Source organism: Stomoxys calcitrans, chromosome 2 (genome assembly GCF_963082655.1).
Source record: "Stomoxys calcitrans chromosome 2, idStoCalc2.1, whole genome shotgun sequence".
NCBI lineage: Eukaryota > Metazoa > Arthropoda > Insecta > Diptera > Muscidae > Stomoxys > Stomoxys calcitrans.
In genome coordinates, this window is record NC_081553.1 from 100,491,779 (window position 1) to 100,511,232 (window position 19,454).

The following is a 19,454-nucleotide window of genomic DNA, read 5'->3' on the forward strand; positions in this document are numbered from 1 at the left end:
GATCGGTTTATATGGCAGTTATATCAAAACATGGGCCGATGTGGCCCATTTACAATCCCAACCCACCTACGCTAATAAGAAGTATTCAAGCTCCTAGCTTTACTCCTTCGAAAGTTAGCGTGCTTTCGACAAACGGACGGACGGACGGACATGAAAAGATCGACTTAAAATGTCATGGTGATCAAGAACATAAATACTTTATGGGGACTAAGACGCATATTTCGAGGTGTTATAAAACAAAAGGCGAAATTAGTATACCCCCATCCTATGGCGCAGGGTATAATAAGTAAAAACGTGCTACGATCGGCCGCCCCGAATTTTGGGCACCCACCACCATGGATTCTGATAAAAATTTGCGTTTATTTACTCAGTTCGTATTTGAATTGTTTTAGAACAATCTATTGGCTACGGCTTCCATGTCCTCAAGTATTCATATCGGGTAATTTATATATATATATATATAAAGGGTTATTTTTTTTGAGGTTAGGATTTTCATGCATTAGTATTTGACAGATCACGTGGGATTTCAGACATGGTGTCAAAGAGAAAGATGCTCAGTATGCTTTGACATTTCATCATGAATAGACTTACTAACGAGCAACGCTTGCAAATCATTGAATTTTATTACCAAAATCAGTGTTCGGTTCGAAATGTGTTCATTCACCGTAACGTTGCGTCCAACAGCATCTTTGAAAAAATACGGTCCAATGATTCCACCAGCGTACAAACCACACCAAACAGTGCATTTTTCGGGATGCATGGGCAGTTCTTGAACGGCTTCTGGTTGCTCTTCACTCCAAATGCGGCAATTTTGCTTATTTACGTAGCCATTCAACCAGAAATGAGCCTCATCGCTGAACAAAATTTGAACACATTTCGAACCGAACACTGATTTTGGTAATAAAATTCAATGATTTGCAAGCGTTGCTCGTTAGTAAGTCTATTCATGATGAAATGTCAAAGCATACTGAGCATCTTTCTCTTTGACACCATGTCCGAAATCCCACGTGATCTGTCAAATACTAATGCATGAAAATCCTAACCTCAAAAAAATCACCCTTTACTACCTGACCCAGGCCCGCTCCGCTGCGCCTTCTTTACAATATATCGAAAAAAATTTTACCTTGCATATTTATTGGGTTGCCCAAAAAGTAATTGCGGATTTTTTAAAAGAAAGTAAATGCATTTTTAATAAAACTTAGAATGAACTTTAATCAAATATACTTTTTTTTACACTTTTTTTCTAAAGCAAGCTAAAAGTAACAGCTGATAACTGACAGAAGAAAGAATACAATTACAGAGTCACAAGCTGTGACTCAAGTATTCATATCGGGTAATTTATATATATATATATATATATATATATATATATATATATATATATATATATATATATATATATATATATATATATATATATATATATATATATATATATATATATATATATATATATATATATATATATATACTACCTGACCCAGGCCCGCTCCGCTGCGCCTTCTTTACAATATATCGAAAAAAAATTTTACCTTGCATATTTATTGGGTTGCCCAAAAAGTAATTGCGGATTTTTTAAAAGAAAGTAAAAGCATTTTTAATAAAACTTAGAACGAACTTTAATCAAATATACTTTTTTTTACACTTTTTTTCTAAAGCAAGCTAAAAGTAACAGCTGATAACTGACAGAAGAAAGAATACAATTACAGAGTCACAAGCTGTGAAAAAATTTTTCAACGCCGACTATATTAAAAATCCGCAAATAGTTTCGACAATTAAAGAGCTTTTAGTGAAATACCATTCTATGTATATGTCGCTTGTCGGTATATGTATATCGCTAGACTAACAATATAACAATATACATAAATGCATTTATTTAAATTCCATATGATCTTAATTGGTCTATGAGTTCGCTTGAAGGGTTTAGGGTCATTTAAGTTTGGATGATAGATGTACTCCATTCTTAAAAGTCTTTATTTGAGCCCAATATTCTCATGGGGATTTGATTTTATTTGAGCCTAATATTGCCAAGATATGTGTATGTCCGATTTAGGGGTGTTTTAGGAGGTGGGGGGGGTCCCCCAAACACTTAGCTCTGAAAAAATATCATCATAGTGCTCTACTCTCAAATACCATTTATTTAAACCCCATATTGTCATTGGTAAATGGGGGGGGGGGGTTATAAAATGAGGCATCCCCAAACACTTGTCTCCTAAATTGGATATCAATTTAGTTTTCTTATCTCAAATAACTTATATTATCGCAATAGTCAACAAATATGTCCGATTTAGGGGGTGGGTCCTAAAAACTATCATCATCGTGCTTCACTCTCTTTGAGCCCCAAATTGTCATGGTTAGAAAATACATCTTATTTGGTGGTTGTCATGGCGGTGGGACATCCTCTAGACAGTTGGTACCGTATGTTGATTCGTGCTCTGCTCCTAAATGGTTTTGGGGATTGGCGGCCCGCCAAACACTTGGTCCAACATTTGGATATAAGATTCTTATTCTACACTCAAATACCTTTTATATGAGCCCCATATTGCCATGGTCAGTAAATAAGTCCTATTTGGTTGGTTTTTTTGGAGAAGCCATGGACCCCCAGAAGCTTGGTCCCGAAAGTGGATATCAAATTCGTGCTCTACTCTAAAATAGCTTTCATTTGAGCCCCATATTACCATTGTTAGATATGTATGTCCGATTTAGAATTTTTTTTTTGGGTGGGGTGGTCCCCCACACACTTGTCCCCTCAAGGTACACCATCCAAAATTTGAATACCAAACTTTTGTTTTTAGGTGGCTGTAAGAAAGCATACAAATTTTTCTCCTAAATCGCACCACCCATCTCGGGAGGCTCCGCCATTGAGCCAAAAATGAGGTTCGTTGTGAAATGGAAGAAGCGCCCAATGAACTCTCTTAACAGAGCACGCATTTTGATCATAAAATTCAATTATTTGCAAGCGTTATTCGTTTGTAAGACGTTTCGTGGTTAAACTATAGACAAAACTGAAGATGTTTGTCAGTGAAACAAAACACGAAACGTGCGTGAGTTGTTTAAACCAGTGTTGCCAGAAAGATAATAGCTAAAAAATCACCCTTTATAAAATGTATATGGCCTAGTAAGAATGAGATCTACGTATCAGCAACCCGCCTGAAGAACAACAAGGCAGCAGGAGCCTATAGATTGACTGATGAACTGAAAACCGGAGACAATGCGTTGACGGTTTCCATGTCGTTTTCCCGAAACGGGTTCCCCGTCTTTCCCGGGACCTTCTGTATACTAAGGTGGGTCTAAATTGGATGAAAATGCCGGGGCAGGAGTCTTCATTGAGTTCCTTGGAATCTGATAATCATATAGGTTTCTGCTAAAGGGTTTTGCTTTCCTGAAGGAACCTACACTATTTCGAGCGGAAGCGTCTGACCAATTGGGCTGTCACAATATGCGTGCAAAGTAAGGCGGCGCTGAAGAGTCAGGCATCGGGACGTATGAGCTCAAGACTGATTAAAAGATGCAAGGAGCTTTTACGAATAATGGGGACGACTGTTAGGCTCAGCTGGGTTTTAGGTATACATGCTTGTTTGGCAAAAAGAAAGCATACCCGGACAGACATGACAGTAAGTGCTTACTACAGAGGAAAAAGTTTCGAGAGTACTGTAAGTGAGATAAAATCGAAAGTCAATGAGATAGTAGGGTCTATCAACTCTATTTTTATATTTGGTAAATTCGCCTCGTTTCTTCGAATGCAAAGCTCTATACATTTAAAGGTATTTCAATACATGACTGTGTAGCCCTGCAAAAGTTAAAAGGCTGCAGAATGTCGCTAGCGGACACACATTACTCAGTTTGAATATGGAATGAGGTCAATGCCAAACGAGATTTCAGACAGGGAGACAGCTTATCGTGTAATCACGGAGTGACTATGAGCACCACACAATCTGGTACTTTTAGCTACGGTCTGTGTGGTGTTCATCGTCATCATAAAAAGCACAGCTGAGTGCTACTGGTCGCCTCCGAAGGTTGCGGCCACCCGGCCACTGAGTGGCCGGGTGGCACCCGCTCTTGCTTAGGTGCTGAGTGCCTATGATGCTCGATATGACAAGACGAGTTATTGGCGCCTTTAAATAACCAATGGCCATACTGTTCCCGCGGCAATCTGTCCCATGGACCGGAACGAGCTTGCTCACCTATAAAAGCTTGACGATGATCGCTACTTCCACAGTGGCTACAACGCGAACAACAACTATTCACAAAAGACCACATGCTGCTCACCTATGTCAACGATATCGGTCGGTAATCGGAAGCCGTAACTGCAGCCTTTAAAAAGTTCAAAGAAGTGGCAGATAAAGTGAATCTGGCAGTAAATAAAGATAATACAAAGTGGATGATAACAACGTTCGGAAAGCTCTGTAAACCCGGGCAAGCAGAAAATCTTGGTACCTATAATTTTATGGGAGGCGACCGCAGTGCAGAGGTTAGCATGTCCGCCTTTGACATTAGAAAAAGTTTCATGTAAAAATTTCTCCCCAAAGAGGTGTTTCACTGGATAGTTATCGATATCATACGATAACAGATAATAACAACCGATAAATCGTGATTTTCACTTTATAGAACTAAAACAAAACACAGTAAATATTACCCCGGTAACTGAGTTAGTAGCGTGCTCGGATTGCCAGAGCAGGATTCGTGGTTTCGATTCCCACCAGAGGCCTTAGTCTGTCGCTACAGTCGTATGACAATGGACTTAAAATTGTCAAAGTGTGTCTTTAAAAGACTGACACTTTTACCTAACATAACCTAACTTAACCTAAATATTGGCTAATAGCTACGACTTAGGGAGTTCACGAGCAGGCACTTCAGGAATAAGTCACTCTCGTTATACGTTATACTATATATGTTTTTGGCCTAGGCAACATCAAGTGTTGCCAGGTGCAATCTGACATTTCCATTGGAAAGTTTGACATTTTCTAGCATATTCGTACTCAGAACGTTTTCACGTACGACCATCAGTAGTGTTGTTTACAGAGACTTAAAAAAATTAATTTGACAAAAAAAATGGTAAAGGGTGATTTTTTAGCAACATTGGTTTAAACAGCTCACGCACGTTTCGTGATTTGTTTCACTGTCAAACATCTTCAGTTTGGTGTATAATTGTCTTACAATCGAACAACGTTTGAATTTTTTTATCAAAATGCGTGCTCTGTTAAGAAAGTTCGTCGCACGTTCCTTCCATTTTACGACGAAACTCATTTTTGGCGCAATGGGTACTTAAATTAGCAGATTTATTGTGGATTTAAGAGTGAATATCAGCCAGAAGCATTGCAAGAGCTACCAATGCATACAGAAAAAGTCACCGTTTGGTGCGGTTTATGGGCTGGTGGCATCATTGGACCGTACTTCTTCAAAAATGATTCGAATCCTTATGTAACTGTGATTGGTGAGCGCTATCGTGAGATTATATCCAACTTTTTTTTGTCCAAAATACAATAGCTTGACTTGCATGACATGTGGTTTCAACAAGGCGGTGCCACATGTACTATCGATTCAAATAAAGATTTCATGCATTTTAAGAGCTTTCCTATAGCTCTTAACATATTATCCATTATTAACTCTTGAATATTTTTGTGCAACCATTTTCACAACATTCGGCATGGATTATCACTACAAGAGAGCATCTTTGTATGGCAATCAAGCACCATATTATATTGGGTTGCCCAAAAAGTAATTGCGGATTTTTTAAAAGAAAGTAAATGCATTTTTAATAAAACTTAGAATAAACTTTAATCAAATATACTTTTATTGCACTTTTTTTCTAAAGCAAGCTAAAAGTAACAGCTGGTAACTGACAGAAGAAAGAATGCAATTACAGAGTTAGAAGCTGTGAAAAAATTTGTCAACGCCGACTATATGAAATCGCAATTACTTTTTGGGCAACCCATAGCATTGTGAAAAACTGATATAGTGAATTCAGTCGTAACCGACGCCTGCTCAAAGTCGAAATCCTTGAATGTGGTCCAAAAACGGCCATTGTACCACAGAACGTTGATGCCGTGCGTGAACTTCTAATGCAAGATCGTCATGTAGCATACCCTAAGAAAGAGGCATCTGTGGGCATTTCTTCCACCAGCATATATTCGATATAGCATGGACACCTTGTCGTAAAAAAGGTTTATTTTCGTTGGATTCCGCACAATTTGAAAATCGAAGAAATGTTGATAAAATCTATCGCGGTGCTTCATAATACGTTTACAAGATTCTATGCATATGAGGCCAAAACAAAACAACAATCCACCATGAGGGTCTTCGAAGACGAGCCAAATCCAACGAAAGTTGCTTGTAAAAGAAGAACTTCGCCTGTTTCTTTGGCAAAACTGGTCATGAGGCGACGGTTCCGCTTGAGCAACGTAGGACGGTCAATTCTGAATGCTACATCACAATTTAATTGCCTGAAGTCTTGGGAGAAATTTGAAAAACGAACAAGAGAAGATGAATTATTGTTCATCATGACAATGCGAGCTCTCACACATCGGCTCAAACCAGCGCCTTTTTGACCGACCAAAAACATCGAATTAATGGGTCATACGCTGTACAGCCCTAATGTGGAAGCCAATGACTTCCTTTTATTTCTGCATAATAAGATAACAAGTAAAAGCGAGCTAAGTTCGGCCGGGCCGAATCTTGGGAACCCACCACCATGGAGTCTACTAAAAATTTATACAAAATAAATTAAGTTGTAGGGCATAATTTTACTCTACATACCAAAAATTTCAGCCTAATCGGACAAAAATTGCGGCTTGTAAGGACTTAAGGAGTCGAATCGGGCGATCGGTTTATATGGGAGCTATATCAGGTAAAAGACCGATTTGGACCGAACTTGGCACAGTTATTGGAAGTCATAACAGAACATCACCTGCAAATTTTCAGCCAAATCGGACACAAAATTGCGGAAGATCGGTTTATATGGGAGCTATATCAGGTTTTTGACCGATTTGTACCGTACTTGGCACACTTAATGCAAGTCGTAACAGAACACCACACGCAAAATTTCAGCCAAATCGGAAGTCAAATCGGGAGATCGGTTTATGTGGGAACTATATCAGGTTCTTGATATAGTTCCCACATATAGGCAGAACACCACATGCAAAATGTCAACCAAATCGGACAAAAATTGCGGCTTCCAGGGGCTCATGAAATCAAATCGGGAGATTGGTTTATATGGGAGTTATATCTAAATCTGAACCGATATGGTCCATTTGCAATCCCCAAAGACCTACATCGATATTAAGTATCTGTGCAAAATTTCAAGCGTCTAGCTTTACGCTTCCGACCTCTATCGTGATTTCGACAGACGGACGGATGGACGGACACGACTAGATCGACTCAGAACGTCATGACGATCAAGAATATATATACTTTATTGCGTTTTAGACGAATATTTCGGGGTGTTACAAACGGAATGACTAGATAAGAATACCCCCATCCTATGATGGGGGGTATAAAAATCAGTGGGCGATGATTTTCGTCGCCAGAAAATGCTGTTGAAGCGTTCAATAACCATCTTTTGGAAGTGCATTAATCGTGGTGGAAAAAGTGCCTTCACAAATGGTTTAAGAGCATGCAAAAGTATATAAATCATGCTGGAGGATACTTTGAAAAACAACAAAACCATTTTTGATGATGAAAATTTGCATTTTCATTATTAGACCAGAGATTTATATAACAGCTTTCGTACATATGGTTCCAAAGCAAAAGTACTTGCGAAACTAGACGAGAGTGTATTTGGAGTGTTTGAGAGGAGGATTCTTCGTAAAATGTATGGACATATCCGTATTGAAGGAAAAATATCTGCGTCATATCAACCATGACGTTGGTATTGTAGGTTACAAAATATAATTGCGTTGGCTAGGTCATGTTATTATCAGAATGTATACAGAAACTCCAGCTATGAAGTCTTTTGATGATAAACGTTGAAGGGGAAGTCAAAACTCCGATTGAAATACCAAGCGGAAAAGACAGTTTGAAACTAAGTGTCAGAAATAGGTACAGGAACGCGGAATATAAAGGCGCTGGTAGATCTATGTTGAGTTTGGTTAATAGCACAGACGGTCTGTGATAGCCAATGGCAACACACACAAATACATGACATTATTTGGCATTAAAATCCGATTTCTACAAATCACTAACTTCAGAAGCTATTTAATCAATATCTTATCCTACGTTTTTCTAGTTTACATCATAATGACAATGCAAATTTATTCTAATATACAGATATTTATGACCACTCTAAACATATTTGATGACCCAGTTTAATGTGAAAAGCATCATCATCATCATCATTGCTACGTGTTCAGTAGTGTGAAGAACACTTAAGCAAAGAATGCGATGGTTCTGCGGGGGAAAGAAAACAATATGGTCCATATAAAACGGCTCATGGCTCGCAAAACCAACGTAAATAAATATTACGTCCAAAAAAGACCGATACACCGAGCACCACAAGTCGCTCCACAACGACGCACACATGTACCTATATGTCTTACAGGCATCGAAAATTAATTTCTTGGGAAAAAAGCACGTTTTTCCATTCGCTCACACACACACACACATCAATTTGCAGAAGAAAATATTCACATTTTCCGGCCAATGTGAAAACATTCCAAATTTGAATTTGGAATGGAAAAACTTAACGCATCATTAAAGTGAAGCGAAAAAAAAACCAAGTCAAAAAGTTGCTGTTAAAACCTTCTCATATTCTACTCAATTCATTGTGAACTGACGTACATGTGCGACTATGAATGTATGTAGGTATATATGGGCTACTTACAAGAAAATTTTAAGACATTTTTCCCATGGAAAATGTGGAATGAGGCTGGGGAAGAAAAAAAAACTAATACTTCATGGCCAAAATTAGGGCCACTCATGTAAATATTTCCACACCCGATGAGAGCATCATCACCCATTTAGGTCTTAATAATTTGAAACCTTTTAATAATAGAGTGCATATACCCCCTCCCCCTCAAAACGAAAGTAAACAAAATAATGTCATAATTGACGTAATTTTATGATGACTTCAGAAGGCCCTAAAAACTAAACAATTCAGTCGATAGCATAAAAGGGAAATCGTTTCTATACCGCTTTATAAGAACATGGTTTTGCCATTTGTCTGTCTGTTGAAAGCACGCTAACTTTCAAACGAAATCTAAATGTAGCCACTTAAAAAATACTCCTAAACTTATTGATGATAGAGGCAGAAAAGGAAATATAGAAATAGATACCGAAAATATGCTTAGGATATGGAAATAAATTTGTTCCCAATATCTGTTATTCGATAGTTGCGGTGACGAGGATGGTCTGATGGTCTATAATGTATACCGCTTACACATTATGAGGTATACATTGCTGTAATCCGGCTAAGGCACAACAAGGCAGGTGCAGCCGATGGTTGGCAAATGCAAATTGCAAATTTTGCCCATAAACATTCTACTAAGGAGCAGGGGCAAAATTCTCACATATCGATGAGTGCACTCTGATTCAAGTTTTAAGCTCAATGGTAAGGGGCCTCCATTTTATAGCCGAATCCGAACGGCGTGCCGCAGTGCGACACCTCTTTGGAGAGAAGTTTTACATGGCATAGTAACTCACAAATGTTGTCAGCATTGAAAGGGGAAAACCACCTGCCAGGATTCAATCATCTAGCGCAATCTGGCTAGATGACAGTATACCGATGATTGGAACCTCCTCGAACTATATCCCATACACAAGAAAGAAGACCAGACAGAATGTGCCAACCACATAGGAAAAATTCTCCCTTCCATAGCATACAAGATACTTTCGAGCGTACTGTGTGAGAGATTATACTCCAAGTCAATGAGATAATTGACCCCTATCACAGTGGTTTTAGGCCTTGTAAATCCAACACAGACAAAAATCACAAAACGCCACCCATGGCAGCCGGTTGTACGCACCGGACTGACCCTATGGAATCCTTCATCGGCAAGGGCTGCCGCCTCAGTGTACGTGTTCGTCCTTTTTTCGTCATGGGAGAGGCACATTCCGGAGTGCCTTCTCCGCACGCTTCTGGTCCGTGCCGAGATTGAAAAGAAGTCCGGACCCTGGTTTTGTTAGGTTTGCTAGAACCGCATCCATCATCGGTCGGTGTCGGTGAGATGTAACCGATGCATGGTGGCCTTACGTCACTGTGAGAGTATTGTCTCACTAAATATGTTGCAAGGTGCTGTGCGAACATAGAAAGCAATGTGTCACAACCGTCATCGTCGTCGTCTTCTGCGTCCTTGTCGTCGGACTATGTAATCACCCCGATCACTCCCGTGCAACAATATACGCAACAGTACCATCCCAGCCCCAATATTGCCGGCCCAGTGCCGGGAAGTGTATCATTTTTGCAATTGAATTGCAAAGTTCCCCGTGGCAAGATCGACGATATTGTGGATTTTATGAATCGAAAGAACATATTGTTTGCAGCGATGTAGGAGACAAAGCTGACCAGCACCTGCAGCTTGCACAATTATCACGGATACAATGTGCTACGTAAGGATCGAATTAAGAAATGGAGGTGGGGGACTGGCCTTCGTGATACACCATTCCGTGCAGTATAGACCCATCTCGCTTGCGCTTAGCGCTAGTGACCCCTACATGCAGTGCATGGGGATAGCAGTCAGGTCCGGTACTGCCGAGATAGAGCTTTGCAACGTGTATTGGGACACAGACACCGGTTGGTGGCTGTGTCCCAATTAACGGCCAAGCTACACATAAGTGGCCTACTATCTGGTCATAATCGTCTGGTTCTAGGAGACTTTAATGCGTATTCTCCCCTAGGTAACGACCTGCGGGACACAGCCTCGCTGAGCTGATTGAAGGCTCCTCGTTTTGCACGGTGAATGAGGATGACCCCACTAGGATTACGAGCAGGTGTAGCAGCTCGCCAGACATTTCCATTGCATTCCCCGATCTCCCGAGTGACATAACCTAGCAAGCCGTCATTTCTTTGGGGTCAGACCACCATAATTCTCCCCATCGACCGACCACCCGACTTCTTAACCTCTGAGCGCCGAAAGTTTATCAATCAAAAGAAGACCGATTGGGTCGGCTTCAGAGAGTACACCAAACACCGCTTGAGTGAACTGACACCTCCCTCAAATGTGCTAGTTGCCAGGAGGGAATTCCAAGACATCATTAACGCGGCAGCCGCTCGCTCTATACCAGCCGGTCAAATACCCTAAGTGCAGCCCAATTTCCCGGCGCAGGCAGTAGTAGTCGCAGATGAGCGTCATGGGTTCCATTGCACGGAACCCACTAACCCCAGAATTAGCGAGCTGAATCTGGAAGCTTACAGGGTAATCAACGAACATAAGCGAAATTTGTGGCTGGAACACTTGGAGCAATGTAACTTAGGTACTCTTAAACCCCGGTAGACGGGACGACAGGACCTCAGTCACTTTTGGCGACGTAACCGTGACTTATCCGAAGAGGTGCACCAGGTTGTTCAACCGTCAATTTATTGTGACAGGGCTAGGAGGAGAGCCATTCGTCGTATCAGTAGTCTCCGAGCCGAAGAACAGCCGTCACAGCTCACCATGGACGAGGTTACGAATGTCATCCGTGGCGCCAAGTCATCCAAGGCCTTGGGCCCCGACGGAATCATTACACTGATGCTGAAAAATCTGGATCAACATGGAGTCGAGTAACTTACTACTGTCCCCTGCCTGTCTTTGAACACTCTTATAGTACCAGATGTCTGGAAGATGGGCTGAGTGATCCACTATTAAAGCCTGAAAAGGATCCGAGTAAGGGGGAGTCGTACAGACCGACCTCTCTTCTCTCCCCAGTAGCCAAGACGCTTGAAGGGCTACTCCTCCCGTGCATCGCTGGAGAATTTCCATTCCGAGCATCAGCATGGATTTCGAAGACTGCTACCACAACAACTGATTTGCATGCCACCACCGCACACATTTGCCGTGGCTTCAATCAGCCGAGCACTGGACCTATCAAAGGCATTCGACACGGTCAGCCATGCCAAACTCTTTGAGGACATCGCTAATACGTCCCTCCACCCAGGATTGAAACGCTGGTTCGCGAATTGTCCGTGTGGTCGCCAGTCATTTGTGGAATTTAGTGATAAGAAATCGAATCACCGTAGAGTGAAACATGGAGTTCCCCAAAGCGGGGTTATATCTCCGGCACTGTTTAACCTTTATCTATCCTTTATTCCACCACCTCCAGACGGCATAGAGATCGCATCATATGCGGACGATTGTACGTTAGGTCAAACATCTACCTCAACGAACTTGCCTCTTATTTCGCTGCAAGAAAATTGAAGATGTCTTCCACCACATTGTTCACTACATACACGCATGAGGTGCGTTGGGAGCTTAAATTGATGGTAGACAAAATACTTGGTGTCACATTTGACAGCTCTTACAAATTCTCCTCGCATGCCACAGCAATTTGCGATAAAGTCAAATGTAGAAACAAGGTCCTCAAGTCGCTTGCAGGCTGCTAAAAAATAAACCTTGTCGACAACGTACAAAGCAATTCCCACGTGGACTCCATGCTATCTAAGCGATACCTTTTGGGCTGTTATCGCAGAGACCATCCAAATCATCAACTTTTGGAACCATCTCTAAGTTCGGCCACAGTATTAAACTCCATGTTACGGCACACTTGATTAGAACTAAGCTTGTGCGGCCCAAGCTGCATTGAATGAAGCCTTGATCTCTGTGACAGTATGCCATTGTCCTCTTAGGTCATGCCGTATAAAGTAACTAACAGACCACAGACCATCACAACCGAATACTATACACACAAACGCATACAGCCAAGCTCAAGAGCGGCATGGCATGCAATAACAGGGACAAGTACGTGACGATCATCTCAGATAGATTTAAAACAAGTAAAAGTGTTCTAAGTTCGGCAGGGCCAAATCTTATATACCCTCCACCAGGGATCGCATTTGTCAAGTTCTTTACGCGGTATCTCTTTTTGGGCAAACAAAGATTACCATAAGTGTACTGAATGTTGAAGACCATAGTAGAAGTCATTGGGTAATATCTCAGCCAAATCGGATAAGAATTGCGCCCTCTAGTGGCTCAAGAAGTCAAGATCCAAGATCGGTTTATATGGCAGCTATATCAGGTTATGAACCGATTTGAGCCATACTTAGAACAGTTGTTGCAAGTGATACCAAAACACCACGTGCCAAATTTCAGCCTAATCGGATGAGAATTGCGCCCCCGATAAGCCATGTCATGAGTAGTGTTGCCGTTTTTGGTAAGCTCCTACCAAAATTGGTAGATTTTTATTCTCTTGGTAGGTTGGTAGGCTGATCTCAATTTTTGGTAGGATTTTCCAAAATAATTGCGGATTTTTCAAATAGTCGGCGTTGACAAATTTTTTCACAGCTTGTGACTCTGTAATTGCAATCTTTCTTCTGTCAGTTATCAGCTGTTACTTTTAGCTTGCTTTAGAAAAAAAGTGTAAAAGAAGTATATTTGATTAAAGTTTATTCTAAGTTTTATTAAAAATGCATTTACTTTCTTTTAAAAAATCCGCAATTACTATTTGGGCAACCCAATATAATGGCAAAAGAGTCAATAGCAACGATCCATATGAAGGAGAGGTATCGGAAGAAAATGAGAGAGGAGAAACGTATATTCCGCAAGAAAAAGAAGGAAATGGAAAGACGTGAGTATAAGCAAATCGGGATGTTCGGGAGCTAGATGATCATTCTACCAAAGAATTAAACATCAAACCGATGGCTTTGGTATCGACACATCCTCCCGCAGAGACAAAGAAGGAAATCTGGTAACTAATACAGATAGTATGCTGAGAATGTGGAAATAATACTTTTCCCAGCTGCTGGTATTCGATGAAGGTGGCCATGAATATACCGCAGAACTAAACCCTGATGATGGCATAGCATGTATAGCACCTATACAAGACGAGGTCCACGTAGCAGTAACCCGGCTGAAAAACTTTAAGGGAACAGGAGCTGATGGGTTGCCGGTGGCGACACGCTGATAAGGCATATGCATCAGCTCGCCTGTGTCATTTTTCTATGATTTGCAGATGATTGGAATCTGAACATACTATTTCCCGCACAAGACGGTATGTCCCAACTTCTGAGGAATATGTCTCCTCTCCATCACATATAAGATACTGTCGAGAGTACTTTGTGAAAGATTAAAGCCTAAATTCAGCGCAATAATTGGGCCCTATCCGTGTGGCTTCAGACCTGGTAAATCCACCATAGACCAGATATTTACACTGCGCCAAATCCTGGAAAAAAAACCCCGAGAAGGACAAATTAAACCCTATCATCATTTTGTTGACTTCGAAAGCCGCCTTCGACAGCCCTTGCTTTCAAAGATATTTCAGGCCATGTCTGAGTTTGGTATACCTGCAAAATTAAAAGTTAAACAGTTTGGAAGTCTTTTTTTTGTCAAAATTTGTCATTGAACTGTCTTTATTGAAAAAACTTGCTCAAATACCTTGATTTTGTTTCTTTTGTGAAGAAGATATATTGTAGATGCATTATAAGTGCAATTAGAGCAAGATATGACGACACAAACGGGTGCTATATGTACTTAAAAATAGACATTTTTTTAATTGGAAAAACCCTCGAGTTCGGAAATTCCAAAGCCCAGATCTGCCTTTTGGGTTTATGTTTTTTAGTCCATATGTCCCCTAAAACCAAAAAGTTGTTTGTACCTAACAATATCCAAATGCAAAATGCAAATTTTGCCCATGAACGTTCCGCTAAGGAACAGGGGCAAACTTCTCACATATCAATGAGTGCAGTCCGATTTTAAGCTCAATGATAAGGGGCCTTCTTTTTATAGCCGAGTTCGAACGGCGTGCCGCAGTACGACACCTCTTTGGAGAAAAGTTTTACATGGCATCGTACCTCACAAATGTTGCCAGCATTAGGAGGGGAAAACCACCGCTGAAAATTTTTTCTGATGGTCTCGCCAGGATTCGAACCCAGGCGTTCAGCGTCATAGGCGGACATGTTTACCTCTGCTTTACGGTGGCCTCCACCTAACAATATCCATTACCTCCAAACAAGTTTACTAAAAAATGCCGATTTTGAAACCATCAAAATTTTCTACTAGTTTTTTTTTAACTTTTTGCCACTGTGCAATCATCTTCTCCACATGCTCTACAAATGTTATCACTTGCCGCAGCGATTTTGCATAAGTGTGGTCGCAGTCCTATGTATCCTGTTATGATACCGAAAGCTATACTGACCTTCTTTCTTCCTTTCAGTAATAGCCTCGTCCTCTCACGATCCGGATCTCCCCATAGGATTTTCGCCGTCCTACTAACCGTTTTGCTATTTCACAGTGGTAGCCCACCCCCCTAACCTGCAATACGTCGCTTCGAAAGGCTTCGGCTTAGCCAAGCCCACTGTCCTTCATTGCCAAATCATCTGCTCTTTCATTCCTTCTTACTCGTCTATGGCTCGGCACGCAAATAATGTGGATCCTGCCATCCTCAAAGAAAGCGTTAATCTTCTTCCTACCAAGACTGTTTGTCGCCTTAACGTCCTGGTTGTTATTTCCCTAATGATCAATGTAGAGTCCATAAAAATATAAGCACTCAACGTCCCCGCATTAACACCATACCACACCACGCATTCCATATTCTCCCAGATCTACGCCTGGAGGGCGTTATTATGGTCAGGCAGTCGTAAACGGATTTTAGTCCCTGGTCTGGTCCATTCATGTAGCATGAACTTCCAGAGTTCCCTCAAACCCTCCAGCCTGTGCAGTGCCTGGCGGCATTCGACCTCAAGTGTCGTCTCAGGTATCTGTCCAAAAACCTTTTACATTCTTTCCAGGTTTCCTTTCGTCACCCCTATTATACCGCGATGGTGTGACCAGCTCCTATCCTCTATCCATTTTCCCGTCGCCTTAAGTTTTATATCCTCAGTGGCTGCCTTATACCTAATCATCGGATATCTAGAAAAGTCTCCACTGCCCAAGTGGGCGTGGTCCTCATCGCCTCGCCTATGCTAAGACAACATGTTCTGTTGCATTATACCTATGTTGCACTCTTTCTCTATCGCAGTCCCCCAAACAACTGAGGGCGTAAGTAAGTATTGGCTCCATTTGACTATCCTCGGATTCGGAACCCATTTCTAGTCTACGGTCCGCCTACACAGTGCCCAAATTAAGTGAGCCTTCTCGGTACGCTCCTGAATGGGACATATCCAGTTCAGTTTCCTGTCCTGTTCTGTCCTAAGTATTCGACTTTGAAATCGTTCTGTTGAGGAAACGTAGTACGTCATATTGACCCACCTTCGCCTTCCTCGTGAGCAGGCAGATTTCAGTCTTTTCTGGGTTAACATTCATACCCCTAGGTATAGCCTAGTCGTATGCCATCTCCAAGATTCTTTTGGCATTTGTGCATAACTGTTCCCGTTAGATGTATTGTAACAAGTACTAGTCAGCATCCATAATAGGTTATTTATGATGGTCACCCATAGGAGTGGCGATAAAGGTCCCCCACCCCCTATGGTGTTCTACCTTTTCTCTTATGTAGGTTAGATTAGGTAAGAGTGGCAGTCCTTAACAGACTCACTTAGACAATTTTAAGTCCATTGTGATACCACAGTAGCGAGAAGCCAAGGCTTCTGGCGACAATCAAACCCACCACCCCTGCACTGGTAAACCAAGTACGCTACCAACTCGGCTACCGGCCCATATATCCTTATGTAATGGGACCCAGAATTTATCCGCTTGTTCCTTAGCATAGGGTTTATCCAATCCCGCGTAGACCGGGTACGCGGTACTGATCTTATGAATGGATCAGTGTGTCGGTCTGCACATTGTTAAAAGCCCCCTCGATGTCAATGCATACCGCCAATATGTACGTCTTGGAATCGAAGAATCCTTCTATTTTATGCACAAACTCGTGCAGGGCAGTCTCCACCGACCTTTCCTTGACATAGACATGCTGTTTGTATTTGAGCATTTCGCTGGATGTCCTACTCTTTATCATTGTATTGACAATACATTCCATGGTTTTGAGTAGAAAGGACGCAAGGCTTGGCCGGGCCGGGCCGGGCTTGGATATAAACACCACCCTCCTGCCAGGCTTTCGGAGTATATGCAAGTCCTAGGTACGCTGTAAAAATATTGGCCATATGAGGCGCCAGATAGTCCGCCTCTTTCTGTAGTAACGCCGGAAATATCCCATCAGGTACGTGTGACTTTGAACTGAAGGGTGGCAACTTCCTTATGACCAGGTTTTACGCAGAGCACAACGTTACTTATTCTATGGCTGAGTAGGCATGACTTCGAACTACTGAGTATCCTGAAAGTCCTGTCTGGTTATTGCACCTTCCGAGCCTGCATTCACGTCAGACATTTAGTCCCCTCGTCATGCTGGTGTTCTGTACAGGCCTGAATTGGCTGCATGGCTTGGTCTATGTTGTATCTCTATCTTTTTTCCATCTTCCATTCCATATTTTTCTCTTCTAACTTCCTCTAGGGAGAACCCAATGAATCCAAAATCTTCGAGTGAAGCGGCTTGCAATCGAAGTTGCAAGTAACGTGCCCTCCAATATAATCTTATCTAAGAACACTTTACAAATCATTATTTCAATCAATAACCGCCATCCAATACTACAATAGTTGTTGTTGTTGCAGTTACATTTTCATGTGGAGGTGACGATCCTCGTCAAGCTCCTATATGTGAACAAGCTCGTTCCGGTCCAAAAGACCGATCGTCGTGGGAATAGTGTGGCCAGTATTTGTGCAAGAGCTGGTGCCGCCCGACCACTCACTGAGACTCTCCGCTCGATACTGGTGATTGTCCGCGGCTGCCGTTGCAGCAACTCCGTATGGAGCATTCCACTATCCGCAGCTAAGCTTCTCTTGACAGCAATGAACACGCGGTAGCTCGCAGCGGAGCTTCTTGTGACAGCAATGAACACCACACAGAACTGACCTCAATGTTCCGACCTGTGTGGTGCCCACAGCTATCCCGTGCCGGGCCTATACTACAATAGTAGTTATCGTATGAAAACCTGAACCATCGATGCCTTTGCAAGATGGGTAAATCAGTCTAAGTCCATTAAAATCTTGTTTTTTGCAATTTTTAACTTACGACGAGTATAGCGACGCCACACAGATAAGTAGGCTATAATTAATGGAGTGCGATTGGCAAACTTATTGCGATTGCTTGACCTATTTTACCCCAATAGCGAAACAATCCATTGGCCCATATATAAACATAGCCATGAAGGAAGGCAGTACTCACAGTAAGTCGAGGGCACAGAAAACAAAAAATTAAGATTTATTGAGAATTTTCATAGAATTATATATTTATTTTTGCTACCTTTTTTCTTCTTTTTTTGGTTTGTTTATATACACAAAAACTTATTGTTTGCTCATTTATTGAATAAAATCGGAGGCTATTATTTCCACAAACAAAACAGAAAAAAAACTTAAAATTTTTAGAATCACTCCATAAACACAAATTCTGAATCAGAAATGCCGAGAGGCAGAGCACCACCACCACCATCATCTACAATATAATATTTTAATTGTTGTTCTTTCGTTTAGAATAGAGAAAAGAGAGAAGGGGAGATCGCCTCCCCACGGGTGAAAAACACTTTCACTCTTTGTTGCCAATTTTCGTTAGGGGCGAGCCGTGTATGACTTTTCCTCAGATGTCGTTGTTGTTTTTCTTCGTTTTTAGTGAATGAGTCTGCACCACAGCAGCATTTCTTTGAAATATTTGAAAGCTAGAAAAAAAACCGAAATAAGAGGGGTTTCTCTTGAGAAAACCTGCCGTTGCTGGCGTTTCGTTTCTTAGGCGACCGCTGATGGTACCAACGAACGTATACACATTTTTATTTTAATGGCCACTTTTTTCACAAATTCTTTTCTTCTTCGTAAGATGAAGATATTTTCCTCCAATTTTCACCAAACTTGTTTGTATTAATTTACTTTTGGTTTTTTTTCTTTATTTCACTCTTTGTTGCCCCCAAGGAGAGAGGGAATTTGAATTTTTTATATAACTTTATTTTTGCCTTGTAAGATATACATATACGAGTTCATATATATATATATAGGTAGGCATACTTGTAAATATCTATATATGTCATTTATTTTTTGCCAAGGTTCTTGTTTAAATGTAAATCTCACATTTTATTCTTTTATGGAATATTCACATCTACTATTTGAGACACCACCGTCGTAGCCGCCGCCATAAAATTCTTGTTGTAGGCTTCGCAATAGCTTTTCTTTGGGTTTTCCTACAATTCTTGTGATAACGAAACGAACGAAATCGCCTTCGAAGTCAATACGCACGATAATTGATCGATCCACTCCGCACCGCACCGCACTGCTGCCGCACATACAGACGTAAAGAGGTGTTCTTCTTGCAAAAAACACGTCCGCCACGTTAAACGTTCAATACTAATCTATTCG

General features: G+C 41.3%; 1 protein-coding gene across 3 annotated transcripts in view; it reads right to left on the reverse strand.

The window, feature by feature from the left end:
• LOC106093733 (uncharacterized) overlaps positions 1-19,454 on the reverse strand; it is a 42,649-nt gene extending 23,195 nt beyond the window's left edge. For 2 of the 3 annotated variants that reach the window (XM_013260886.2, XM_013260870.2), the window contains exon 1: positions 19,170-19,454. The gene's annotated coding sequence lies outside the window, so the exon portion shown is untranslated. The remainder of the gene's footprint in view (positions 1-19,169) is intronic. The other variant, XM_013260878.2, reaches the window with a different exon arrangement.